The sequence below is a fragment of the Aythya ferina genome, assembly GCF_964211825.1.
Source record: "Aythya ferina genome assembly, chromosome: 2".
Classification (NCBI taxonomy): domain Eukaryota; kingdom Metazoa; phylum Chordata; class Aves; order Anseriformes; family Anatidae; genus Aythya; species Aythya ferina.
In genome coordinates this window covers 33,621,953-33,636,592 of record NC_140297.1, presented here as the reverse complement: position 1 = coordinate 33,636,592, position 14,640 = coordinate 33,621,953, and the positions used below count along the sequence as shown (strand labels likewise).

At 36.0% G+C, this 14,640-nt stretch overlaps 1 protein-coding gene across 1 annotated transcript in view; it reads right to left on the bottom strand.

The window, feature by feature from the left end:
- Nucleotides 1-14,640, bottom strand: part of LOC311430887 (dynein axonemal heavy chain 11-like) — a 49,842-nt gene that overhangs the window by 25,857 nt on the left and 9,345 nt on the right. The window contains exons 3-7 of the mRNA XM_084507821.1: nucleotides 14,507-14,547; nucleotides 9,675-9,817; nucleotides 6,632-6,770; nucleotides 4,982-5,545; nucleotides 3,983-4,175 (exon numbers count right to left, since the gene is read on the bottom strand). The gene's annotated coding sequence lies outside the window, so the exon portion shown is untranslated. The remainder of the gene's footprint in view (nucleotides 1-3,982; nucleotides 4,176-4,981; nucleotides 5,546-6,631; nucleotides 6,771-9,674; nucleotides 9,818-14,506; nucleotides 14,548-14,640) is intronic.

Sequence of the window (14,640 nt, the reverse complement as noted above, 5' to 3'; positions counted from 1 at the left end):
AGGTGGGACCAAGGATTCCATATTTTTTTCTGTTGTTTTAGAACAAAGTACTTAAAATACCAGTGTGTAAATTGTGCCCTAGACCAATGATTATGTGACACCCAAATTCAATGTGACTGGCACTGCAGACATCTACAGTCATATATATAAAACCCAGACTAGCTGAAAAGTCTGGCTGAGTACAGTTGAAGACAATTGGAATAAAAATATAACTCTTCTCATCTGCTAGTTCCTATCACAACCAAAGGTCTAAAAGTCCTTTTTGTTATGCAAACTATAGCATATGCTTCAGGTTAGCAGCCACATGCCTTACTGTCTCTATTCCAAAGGATTAGGCAATTTTATCCCCTACTTGTGCTCACATAGTATTAGTCAAACACTCCCTAAACCAATTATTTACTCATTCACAGCTATTCTGTTTGAACAGTTTGTTGCCTACTGTTTCCATCTCTACACTCCTGTTTGCTGTGAGAGATCATATTGCTTCTCCATGTCCATACCAGTCTTCTGATCCTGACCCCCTAGGTGGGCAGCTTGAAGCAGCTCAAGCTGTTTAATTAAATTCTCCTACTGACAAGACTTCTCTGGGAAATGTGTGCACTGAAGGCTTCTCCAGTTGTCCTGACACAGTACTCTAAAAATGGATGGCTAGAACTAAAACGTTGACGACATGTTGGAGTGCTGAAAAATCAAATTTTGTTATGAAACTGCAGTAATGCTGCTTGAAAATAAAAACACTGATTGAAAATACTTGACTCCATTTTTACTAATATTTGTACGACTGTATTGTTTTAGATCAACAAAAGACAAAAGGAAAAGATCACACTGGACTGCTTAAATTATTGTACTGTGCTTTTAACAATTAAATTCCCTTTTATACATGGAGACCCATGTTCTTTAAAAAAAAATTGTTCTTGTGATTAATTTGAATAAAACACACATGTAAAAAGTCAAAAGAGGAGTACTGCAATCAAAAGGGGTAGGAGGTAAAGAAAACCAAGCTGATGTAAACCATTATGTCCTTAACAGTATCAAAAATTGCAACTATTATTAAAAGTGACAGGAAACAACAGCTGATTTATTTACTTATTGAACACTCTGGATAAGAGGGAAAAATAAAACACTTAACTTATGCTGAAATCTTCCAAACTGTATTTAACAATTTACATAACCCATTGACTAATTCATCCCCCTATTATCATAGTAGGATAATAATAGCATCTAGTCCCATTAATTTTCAGGATGTATCTTAAAAACTTTAATTAATATCATCAGATCCCCACGGACTCTAGCCCAGGTCCTGGGTGTTCAGATAGAGGAGGCCAGCTCTGGATCCTGTATCTGGGGCTGCAGCTTTTAAGTGGTGCACCTCAAACAGTAGCTGCATTGATGGAGTCATGGGCACACATTTGTTTCCTGTAAAGGTCAGAACCTGGAAAGCTTCAGTACATCTCAAATACAGCTAAATAAAGATTGTTCAAACATGGCTATGATTTTTGCTTCAGAAACACAGAGGAGGACAAGTTCAAAAGGTTTTACTTGATCCTGTGTTTTTCCACAGTTTAATCCATTCAAAAGAAGAGTAGCCTGCTTAACCAATAAGAGTACTCCTGAAGGCTGCTAAAAGCAGGAGAAGCTAAATATTTCTCAATGTCAATAGAAAGAAATGATTGAGAGCAGGAACCTAAATTTGGGTGCTCCAAAATGTCCCTTGGAAATACTGCTTTCTGTTCAATAGCTAAAGTCAGGCTATGTGGATAACCCCAGACAAGCACCTTTCAGAGTAACCTGAGAATGTCACCACACAGAGATGGGCTTAAGTTCTCAAGAGAAGAAAGCTTAACAGAATGGAACAAACCACAATCATCATTTGAAAGTTACATTTAGATTTTAGATTTGGATTTCATTACATTGCAGCATTTTGGCCATACAACTAAATTGGTTTCACTATGTAACTAATGAGAAGAGAATAAAAAAATAGATACTACTGTTAGTTCTTAAGCTGACTAATTTCCTATGCTAATAGGTAATTTCCATTAGCATTTCCTAATGCTAGCCTTCCTTGCTACAGTGATGTTAGGACTTAATTAATTAAATCTTAAATCTATTTTACTGGAAGGTTTCACAAATGCTGGTTTCAATAATCTTATGATTGACAACTTGAATTACATCAATTTATACACTAGGAGGCACAATGAGCCTTACAGTATATGTAGGAAACTTGAAGACTTTTTGCTGTACGTAGAGGCAAGCAATATATTACTCAGATGCCAAAGAATCACTTAGTAATAGTGAAAACCAAAAGAAATGAAAGGAATGGAAGAAAAACTGTCTTCAAAAAAGTAAAGAAAGGGCAAAACAGGTAGAGAAGAATCTAGCGTGCTTGCTTCCCAGTTGCTCACTTTGTTATCATCTATAACAGTACTGAGTGACTCAATGCACATGGAATCTACATCCCCATCCAAAACTAACCATTTTGACCCCTCATGGGTAATATTAATTTGCTCTCTCAGAAGAAAAGACAGCAGAATATAATTTCTGCTGTAAATTACATTTCAACAAAATCTCATCACTTTAGTGCTTAAATAACAGCAATGTACAGCAATTAAAACTTCAGGATTCCTAATGCATCACTGAAACAAGAAGCTTGTACAGCATAAGAAAACTATGCTTTGCTTAATAGATGGTTATTCATAGTTAAATAAAAAATATTTTCAGTGAACTCTTGATACAGCAGAATAACTGTATTTTATATAATAAAGACCTGTCTCCTGGCTACAGGAGAGTATGTCATTATTTTTTAACAATATTGGTGAGATACGGAAGTCTTCATGGGTCTGGAGAGAAAATAACTGCCCTCTTAGGCAGCTGAATCAGCATCATTCAGTTTAGTACTTTCCTGTCTACTAGCATTCTGTCCTGCCTCCAGTCTTTCCACAATTACCAGTGCTCTGCATTCACATCATATTGCATTAAAACACAGAAAACAACAACAACAAAACAATACAATAATTCACTCTCTAATGCCTTCATTGAATTCTGGCATTGCCTATTTTTGATAGAGAACTATGCTTCTAGGAACATGTCCTGATAAGAAGGACATATGCCATTTGCCATCTTTTTACTCTTGTGTTGCACTGTGTATAAAACCAAACAGTTTGACAGCTGTCAGAGCTTTTGGGTTGAGGCCATTCCAAATGGACTTTTGTTGCATGTTCACATAGGTGTAATGCACAGTTTTGAGTACATAAAGGGGATGGACAGGCTGTGCGTTAGTGTCAATTTTGACACTGTAGGAATTTTTGCTTTTCTTTCTAAACTGGGTATATTAACGACATTAAGCCTAATTTCCGTTAAGCTTCTGAACACATAGATGTAGAACTTAGTAGCATGGTGTAGTGGTGGACTTGTCAGTACTAGATTAAAGGTTGAACTAGATGATTTCAGAGGACTTTTCCAACTAGAATGGTTCTGTGATTCCATGACAGCAAGGGAGAATCCCATTCTGATACAGCTGCACTCCACAGCCTATCTTCCCTAATAGAAAATGTTGAAAGGGGAAGAAAATCACATACCGGCCAAAATTTTGTAACAGGAATAGGCATTATATATTAGGAATCCTTGTCTAGTGTTTTGGCAAAATATTCCACTATTTCTGTCTAGAAGCCTAATTAAATCATCCTGATTCTCCTTCCAGAACAATATATTACTTAGTCTATCTGTCAAATAGCATGCTCATTACTTGCTGCCACTATTAATTTTCCGTTGGTATTTGCAAACAACAAATAAAATGTTACGAGCAAAGTGTACATTTGAGTTTTGCCATTGCACGCCACATGGCTGACTGGATGGCCTTAACAACATGTTACCATACAACAGCCTAAAGCAAAGGCAACACATCATGCAGAATATTTTCTGCAAGAACCAAGGCAATTTCTTTGCAATGTGAAATCAAAAACCCACTGTGTTGGCCAGCAGGTACCTTGCTTTTTCCAGTCCTTGCATTTCCAACAGCAAACATGGAGCAACATACTGTTGGTAGCTCTTCCAGCTTAACACCCTGCCACACAGGAGGGATACATGGTGAGACCCTTTGCTCTCCTGTTGTCCTCTTAACAAAGAAAGGGAAGTATGCACAGAAGTTCTCTCTCCCCTTCTCCCCTCTTTTCTATTCCCTTTAAAAAGAAATAGGAACTTAGACCTTCACAGTACTTATCTCTGCATTGTATTATACAGAAATAGCAGAACATACATGAAGAAAAAAAAAAAACACACAACATCGGTAATCACACATTCCAAATCTATACCTTCTTATGTACATTTTTTTTTTTTACTTCCTTCACCCCTATAAATAATCACCAACATTTGCTAAGCTACTGTGTACAAGAATTTGGTGCTGTAAACAATCATGTTTGTCAGTGGAGACAGCCTTTTTGAACAGATATTTTTTCCTTATTTATCCTTATTTCCTTAATTCTATATTTATCATACTGAGTTCCTGTACTGCCGTGACAAAATGCCTTTGAAATACTGAGACTTTGAGGATGCCTTATCAATAGTGTAACATACTCAAAAATAACCTTCATGTCTAATACAACCCATTTGCAATTATTTTGATTGAAACTCTTAAGGGGAATAATTAAAGGCAATGAATTCTTTTGCTTTGAAAATAAAGCTCTCTTCAGGCTACAAGTGAAGCTCGGGGGTAAATTGTTTAACCATCTGTTCAAATTACAGGTTCTTTATCCTTGGAACATCCAGAGCTGGAAACAGGTCACTGATCAGGCCCATGAAAATTGGGATATCATCTGTCACTATTTTAAGCAAATTTAAATCTCTTAAGGCTCACATAAGCACCTGGAAAAGGATGGTAAGCCACAGATCACAAGAGCATTAAACCCTTCTCTTTTTAGGATTCTGTTTTTATTCAGACAGAACACCAGGATCAACTCTTACTCCTGCTTGTAAATGAAGGTTGTACCTGATCCTCAGGTCTGTTCTTTCTTCATTTCAGTAAGCCAGCAGCTACCAGAACTGACTTGATAGCATGAAGTCCCCAGTCACAGTGGTTCTTGGAAAATATTTTAATGGATTGTGTTAGCACAGGAAAAGAAACCAGGTGGTAACGTATAAGAAAACAGTAAGTTTAAAGTGGCACCTTTTTGTTCCCTGTTTACGCTGTAGCCTTGCAGTATTTTTAGGTCAATGTCAGAAGCATAAAAAGGTTAAATGTGTATATCTGTCTAATTTTTAATATCCCATCTATTTTTACATGGCAAAATTTGCACCAGAAGTAAAACCTCCAGTATGATACTTTGAGAATATGATGTCATGAACTTTTGGATCCATTTCCATCTTGGTTCGTCCAGTGACAATCTCACACTCATAGACATCATTTACAAAGACAAGGTGCTGACTCCTCTGGAGGGATGGATTTCAGGAGGAGGCCACACACTGTTCTTCCAGCACAGATGCAACATGTCTCCTTCCTGTTCTTGCAGGCTGGGCATTTACTTGGCTGAAGTTTAAGATGTCAGGGTGCACTCTAAAAAAAAAAAAAAAAATCACTTATTAATCCTTAGGTTCATGTCACTTTTCATGTCACTTCGATGTCTCATTTTTCTATCACAGGGGTAAGCTGTGGGTAGGAATTATGAAGAAGTGGTCTCTAAGACCAAGTTTTCTTGGGAAGCTGTCCTTTTTATTAGTCATTCTCAGCACTTACTCACAGTCTGCATTTAACTATGTCCTCATATACCTTCCACTATATTTTAAAGTATTATTGTATTCAATACCACTATGCCTCCACGATGAAAAAAGGCAAGCAGAAAAATTGCTGCCAAACATCTAATTTGACCTGATGTTAATACTTTTCTTTTTCCAAAAGAGAAGACTGGGTAGACTAGCAACATATTTTACATCAAACAACAAAATTAAAGGACAAGAGACACAGGTAGCTACTCACCCTAATAAAAGCCTATGTTTTTTTTTTGTTGTTGTTTGTTTGTTTGTTTGTTTTTGAAGAAACATATGGTGAGGAAAGAGCTTAAAAAAAATGTAGATTTCTAGGATAGTTATTCTGAATATAAAGTCTTCCTAGGATAATAATTACTTAGCACTGCTGTATTTATTTATTTAATTTTATTTTTTTTTAAACAATCCTCCACTGTATTCACAGGCAAAAGTTTAAACAAACATTCATCCAAACAGAATATATTAATTGTTATTCATAATAATTCCTACCCTGCTTTAAAGTTTTTCTCTTCTCCAAGAAGTGTTTTTTTTTTTTTTTTTTCTTTTTTTTTTTTTTTAAACAACATCACTATTTAGCTCAGCCATCTCAGGTACTATATAGCGATTTACAATTTTTTAAACATGAAATTAATGCATTACACATGTACCAAGGTCAGAGAAAAGGGCATTTTATTCTAAGTTCTTATGTGATGGTAAAGTAGGGATGGGCATGTGATTTAAAGTATCTTAAAAATAAAAAGACCATATAATTAAAATAAATAAATTAATTAAAAAAAAAAAAAACAACAATTACTCTACAATGTCCAGCTGCACTGTTTCCAAGTGCCTATGTGTTAATTAACACATAGCAAACCCAGAAGCCCAAAGAGACCCTTACCTATTTAGAGAACAGTTTCCTGCAGAGAGTATACAAGGTGCTAAACTTGCTGTTGAACAAGCACATATCAATAAACCTTTCAACAACCAACAGAATTTCACAGATCAGTTCAATGTCAGGGAGAACCATGGCACAGGGCCTAAGGAAGAAAACAAACCCCATAATCCAGATACACAGATTAGTACTTAAACATGGTAAGAATAAGTCACTTAAAACAAATGACTGATGTGTGCAAACATTTTTAAAAACAGAGCTCAAGAGAGTCACAATTAAGAGTGTCAGTCAAAGCTAACAAGGACCTTACTTCAAAGCAAAAGGAGCTAATTAGGAACCGTTGATTGTTAGCATTCAGTAACATTTCTGTACACAAAGGAAAAGGAGACAGCTGAGAAATGCAGGGCTTGCAAGACAGGTACTACAGATACTTTAAATAGGCAGTCTGCTGCAGTGTCACTTGCCATGAACCACCAACAGATATTGCCAGGAGCTGTGCAGGGTCTGGAAGTCAGATGCTACACCCTGCCATTGCTGAAATGGCTATTTATTATTTTATTTTTTTTTTGAAGGACTTGGATTTTTGGGATTGTTTAATGCTCTTGTACAAGGTTGTGTTTGCCTTTGGAGGTTACACTGTTTGTTTTTTCCTTTTTTATTATTATTATTTTTTAAATTATTATTATTTTTTTTCCCCTTAATTTAACCATTAGTTCAAACTTCTGGAACACAAATACAACAACTCTTCTAATAGTATAATTCACTAAAAGCACTTGTGGGACATATTGTCCCACCAATGTTTGCTAAGACTCAGCTTTAGGGTCTTAGACCAGTTTACAACTGGCCTTTCTCAGAATGCTGTAGCAATGCTGCATGCCTGCTGCATCCTTCAGAGCCCAGCTACTGCTGCATCTATGTTGCTGTGTCACGCAGCCTGTTACAGCTGGGGAAAGATCCCCCAAGGTTCACGACATTAAGATTGTCTGGATTAGAAAGATTTCACCTCAGAAAACGAGCACAGAGCATTTGAAGAAAAAGCAATCCTTTTGCTAGGCTTTGCCCCACATTGCGTGGGATTAAAGAGGGCTGATGGAAACCTCTCTAGCGAAAGTCTTTGCAGAGGCAGATGAATCCTAACCATCTCCTAAACATCAAATCCTAACCATCTCCTTATAACCAGATGTTGCTTCCTACTTGTTATAAATTTAGGCCCAAAGAACAAAAAAGCTAATTGCTGCTGCCACCCAGCCCTGCCATCTGAAGCAGGATGTTTGGTTGGTGAGAGGAGATGTGCCTGAGCAAACAGCTTTCCAACTTTAGCAGACTTCTGTGTCTTTCTGCTGTGAAAGCACGAAGGAGTATGGTGTCATAGGTAAAGAAAAAATAATACAAATACCAAAATGTTGGTCTATTTTAATAGATAAGCAGGTAGACTCCATTTCAACTTGCTCACAGAAGCACCAATGTGAGGCCCAGTTCTGCCCCAGGTTTCTATCTTATAAAAATCACGGGGGTTTACTGCTCAGAAAAGCAATCCCAGATATCAACTCTATACTTGTGCCTCTCCAGACAGCTTGACAATGCCTTGCAGCTTGCCCTACCGAACTTCAATATATTGAGAAATGAATTCAGTGAATCAAATTGTTCTCAAGTCTTGGTTAAATCAGTGAAAAGCATCAAGGCAAGAGCATAGATTTCAAGTAACAAAGCAACTTACAACTTCTTTTTAAGCAAGCTCTGCACTGTTAAATCAAAGACCATCATCACATAGTTTATAACACAGCTCCAACACTTTGTTGGAATAAATTGGCATCATTAATTCAGCCAAAGAACACCACTTTGATATTAACTCACTGAGTGCAACTTGCAAAATATGGTTAGATCTTTTAAAAATTAAACTTCTTCCTTGAGAGACTGGTGTTAAGATATAAGGCATAAATATGTACTTTAAGAAAGAGATAACAGGCTGTCCTGCAGCGTCCAAAACCATATGAAATTTTTTACTGTGTACCATGCTTTTCACAGCTTCTCACCAATCACACATTCAGTAGCTTACTAGCAAAGCATACGGCTTAAATTGGAACTGGTAGTCACAATACCTCTGAGTAGGCATACCTATGCTCATGGCAGAAAGTGATAGCTAGGCACTTACACAAGTAGTTAATTTACTAGGTTAAACCAGCTGTAAGGATTCCCATTTATGGAATCTATTCCTACCACTAGACAGCAAATATTCTTGTGTGTATATGTACATTTTAGTGCTCACAGGTATATGCATATCCTGGGTTCACAGTGATAAATGTTGTAACTGATGACTTCAGTGTAATATTTTGCCCAAGGAAAATCTTTGTTATCTTTACATATACATTGTGCATAATACAAAACCAGTCATCAGATGACAAAGGTTTATCTTTCCCCGGATCATGTCTCACAAGGGCCAAAAGCAAACGCCTAGGAAAGTTTATGCTAACAGAGCAGGCATAGTGGCAATTCTCTGGTGGGCGCTGGCTTTTAGTAACCTTTCTAAAGTCCAGCATATAACTTGGATAGAAAAGTTTGTACAGTTAGGGCAACAAAGAGTGCCTACAGCTGAAATAGAAGGAACTAAATTTTAAAACTTGCATTATAAATGCAAAGAACAAGAGTAAAAAAGGGAAATTCTGATGGCTGGTAAAAGACAGAGGTATACTCACTCAGTACAGCCAAGGCAACTGCCAGAACTGAAGATGAAAGTGAGTGTAGAGCACAAGTCCATAAACCCCACCAATAAAACAAGACTGAGGCAGGGATGAGGTGGTCTTGAAAAGGCCAGGAGACAACACTGAAGAAAGGAAGCAAAGGAAGGAGAATGATGTGGTACAGTGGAAACAAAAGGCCTGTCTCAAAAACACTGGGAAACCCTGGAACCCTGAGACTTCTTGAAAAAATGAGCCCCACCAAAATTCTGGCCCATACTGTGCAATGATTTCACATGGTGGTATTTGAACAAGTCCCAAATTTCAAGAGCAAAGCTTTAATTGCATTCCTGTAGGGCCAGGAGGTTACTCACATTTATTACTACATCTTGAAGATGAAGTTATGTTGACGTAGTATATTACACGGGTGATATAATGTTATTCTCTACTCCCTTAGTGCATTTACAGAAGACTTCAGATGAAATTTGCAATATTTTACTGATTCAGTATTCATGGTCTGTAAAGGACAAAAGAAAAAAAAAAAAAAGTGAAAAAATACTTCGTTTTCTTGTCCCTAATTGCATTCTGAATCATCTTTGCATGTACTGCCACCACCAACAAAAGTTCTGCTGAGATGCAATTGAATTCTAAGCATCCCCAGGCTCCTGTCAGGACCAAGTTACAGAAAATAAATTTCTTAAGAATCCCAGTCTAAATCCTAAAATATTTTGAAAATGCTTACAAAAATAAAACCAGCAGATAATTTCACCGGACTTCTTATTTTTCTGTATCACATCATGATGGAAGTACCAATGCAATTATAAAGGATGTATCAGTAGCAACACTTGGAATGAAATTGTCTAGTATCCCAAAAGTTTTTTGTTTGTTTGTTTGTTTGTTTTAAACACATCAGAGCTCCACTTCTTTACGGCAGGAAGATGTCATCTGCATGAAGGTCCAGGGTTCCTAGCCCACCCTTTTTAAAGCAGAACAAGTCCTAAAGTCCCCAGCACATATTATGTCCACTCAGAAAGCAGAGACAATGTGACAGAGACAATGCTTGAAGTCACAAAACCAGCGGCAACCACAGAAACGTAGCCTTGCTGCATCACACAAAGGTTCATTGTGGATCACTCTTTGTCATTCATAGAACCTAGCAGAAATTATTTAAAAAACAAACAAACAAAAAAACAATAAAACAAACAAACAAAAAAAACTTAAAGCAAGCCCAGGAGATGAATATTCTGGGAATATAAACCATAATATACCACTGACACATCAGACAGGATTTACTAAAATAAAACAACAAAACCAAAACAAACATGTACAAAAACAAACAAAAACTAACCAAACTCAAACCAGTGGAAACAAACAAACAAACACACACCACAAACCACTCTACCAATTTTATCATCACATTTAATAGCCATGAACTGAAATGAAATAAGACTAACCATTTATTTGACCTCTTTTTATACTTCTGTCATTCTGTAGCCAACTGTTCTGTATTTTAAACTGCACACAGCGTGAAAGTGTTTTTTTTTGTTTGTTTGTTTTTTTTTTTAAACTTTGTTGCCTAATTATTTCAGGTAGTGCCTATTTGCATTTATATTATGACAGTGAACAAAAGATCTTTGTCCATCTCCTCTATTATAGGGATAATTTTAGGTATCTCTATCAGATTTTCCTCTCCTTACAGGTGTGTTTCTTATTTGTATTTCCAATGTGGCAGATTTTCTAAATTGGAAAAGAAAACCAGGCTACTTAAGTATTCAAAGGAAGTGGAGGTAAGCAAAGGTGAAACAAAATTCAAACAGCAGAAGCTACTCTTCTGAAGCGGAACTAAAATAAATAAAATTAGAAGTAAACTGTTTGGTTTGACTCACAAAAACAACAATTTCTGCTTCCTTAAACAAATACATGGGTTTAATATTTATATCTATACTGCTTTCATACTTTGTTCTTGTTACACTAACATGGTTGAACTCTGGTAGTCTTTGTTCTTACCTTTCATCTCAGTTCAGAATTGTCCCATGGAAAACCCAGTAATCAAGATGTACTCAAAATGCCCATGAGATAACAGAAACTGAAGCAAAAGGACTATTTCTTTTCTTTTTCTTTCTTTCTTTTTTTTTTTTTTTTTTTTTTCCCTCCCCATAGATGCTAAAAGCAGTTAATTTACTATAAGACTAAAATTATTAAATATTCTTTTATGAGACCATTTTCACACTGTGCTAATTTTCCCTGAATTATGCAAAAAGACACCTATGAATACCTATTTCTTGTGGTAATCCTTCAGAACTCATTCCCTAGGTTTCTCTTCCAGCCTAGTGAATGCCATTTCTACATCTGAAACCCTTCAGATTTTTGACAAGTATGTGCAACCTAGGCTGAGTAGTCAAGAAGTTCTCTCTGGTTTTCTTCATAGGACAGTATCACCTTCCTGACGTAGAGACACACTATTTTACATAGAGTTTCATCAAGGTGTAGCAACCAAGACTTTTTGAAGAAAAAAAAAAAAAAGGCATAAATCTAAGCACATAGCATAAATTCTATGTTTTATATTAACAAAATAAGAAGCTCATCTCTTTAATCCTTACAAAAGATGTTCTCCATATCAACATTCTTTACAAACTTGAAGCGAGGATTTTTCTATTTGTTTGCTTTTTTTTTTTTTTTTTTCCCCCCCATTTTCTCTTTCCACACTGTTTCTTCAGTAGGATTTAAGATTTAATTCTGAGGAGCCTTTCCCAATTACTGGGACACCAGACATTGTTTTGCTTTACATATCCATTTGATTGAAGCACACGGATCTACTGTCTTAGAGCTTAGAGTTTTTCTGTTCTGCAGAGACGGAGTAAACACAGACAATACAGTCTTTCCTATGTCTCCAGGCACTCAAATGAAGCTGTGTCTTGGAGAAACTATCTCTAAGAGGCAAACTGCATATATTTGCCCATTCAATCTCTGGCTTCCCTGCTGAGACAATCAATCATTAGAACTACATGCAACATTGATTTTATGCAATGTGAATGCTTATCCATTCAGCACTGTTGTGAGAACAATAAGTTATTGTCTCAGAAGCTGCTGATCTGTTCTTTCTGACCTACCACTACCCAGTTAGTACGCGTACTGGCTGGCCAATTAGCAAACATGAGGCTCAAAAACAGCTAAACCCATGTTCAGCTGATAGGGGACATGGGAGAGAGCTTGAGGTCTGGAGAGGTGTGCTTTAAAGGATTAGAGAGAAGGAGAATGAAATTGTTGTGGAAATGCAGAAGACAGAAGTATGAGGAAAGTAATGTTTAACCATAGGGTTCATTAGTATAAATTATTAGTATGGGTTCAATGTTCTGTGGCTTTCAGCACAATTTTTCTTTTTTGATTGCTCCTAAACACTTAACTCTCTACACTTCTTTATAAGCTTCCACACAAAAGGCAACTAGATTATTAAGTTATTAGTTTATTAGGCAGCTCTGAGCAATGTAGTAGTGATAACAATATTTTGAAATTTGGAAAAGATATTTGTAATTTTTTTTAATGATTTTTTTTTTTTTTAAGTTTCCATTTTAAAAAGTGACATTTTATGCCAGTCTAAGTGTCCATTTAATCTACATCCCAAAGAAGGGAAAATCCATGAAGTAAATTTCATATAACTCAATATACCTGACCACTGCAATCACACTCCTCGTGGAAAGGAACATGCCCCTTTTCTCTGCTGTACATTCCAAGGGCAGTGTTTGTTAATTCCTCTATTTCCTCTTGAAAATGTTTCTTCACATTCAATTGATTGTAGCAAGTAAAATGCACCAAATGATGGGGTGATTAACAGCGTTTCAATTGTAAGTTTTAAAAACAATAGATTTTTTTTTTTTTTTAATGGTATTTTGATATCATTAGAACACTTATGCCAATGAAACAAATAAGAAGAGTATTTCTGATTTCTCTGGTGGTACAGCCTGACACAGCAACACTGACTGTTACATGCTTACTACACAGGAGTTTTTTTTATGGGAAAAGCTGGGTGGAAACAGTCACAGAGCGAGTAGTGAATAGAGTTAATGACACTATTGTCAGTTGTCAAAGAGACTGAAGGTATAAACTCAATATGAAACCAAGATGTCTTGAAATTGTTATTAATTATTGTTATAGATTATTTCACAAAAAAATTGTTGATTTAGGTATAAATGCCTTGTGTAACAACACACCTCTCCAAAGACCGTAGATTTTGAAGATCACTGTCTACACACTGGCATGGTCTATTCCTGACAAGTAGAACAGAAGATTGTCTGGCTGCTCTTCTTATATATAACATAGAACAATTAATGGATGAAACAAGTCACTAAGATTTAGTTATGTAAAGCAGATGGGAGAATCTACGATCATGTCTGAAAAGGCTCAGTGTTTTGGCCTGTCAAATAATTCATCCTCTGGGAAAATATCAGTTCTTCTGTTACATGTCTCATCCCTTGTAAAAAAAAAAAAAAAAAAAAAACAACTTTGCCTGAGACACACCAATAGCTCTAGTACTCAGAGAATTAATGGCCATAGCTAGATCATCACTGAGGCCAGGAATATTATCTGACATGTAGATATATCTGGCATGTGGAGTATAGAGGTCCTGAAATGAAAAATACCTGTGCTTTAATACAAAGTGGTCTAAAAGCATCACAAAATCTAATAGATTATTGTTGAAGGGGAGAAAACAAGGATAGCTACAAAAATATTGCTTACATTAATGGTCAACAGTAAAGTCACTAACAACGTAACAAAGACCATGGATCTCTCAGTCTTACTTATCACCACTACGCATAACATTTCTGAAATTTGATCAGTCAGCACCAGAAGCAGAATTGATTTGATGATCTTATTGGCCTTTTCCATTTCTAATTCCTGCAAAGTTATGATCTATACACATTCAAATCATACACAGCTAAATTTCCAGTAAGAGACAGCACAAGATTTCTGATATCTCAGAATGATGGTTTAATCTCTCCTTGATGAAGACCTTGTACCTCTCCTAGCTGTCAGGAAATAGTTACTGCCTTACTTCAGAAACGTGAATATTTTGTATAAGTAAATTAACACTCAAATTAACATTCAAAAATAAAAGTGTGATACTATGATACTATCTTCTCACATCATTACCTGGAAATATATCCTTCTATCGACAACATGAAGTACAAATGTATGCAAAGAAGTTTACCTGTTCTGGCTGTGTTCCTATTGGAAGAATAGCTAGCAAGTCTGTTGAAGAAACAAAATATAAGTATTCGATAATATATTATCGAATGATAAAAAAAAATCTAAGAAAACATAAGTTTAGAAAACTGTAATTTC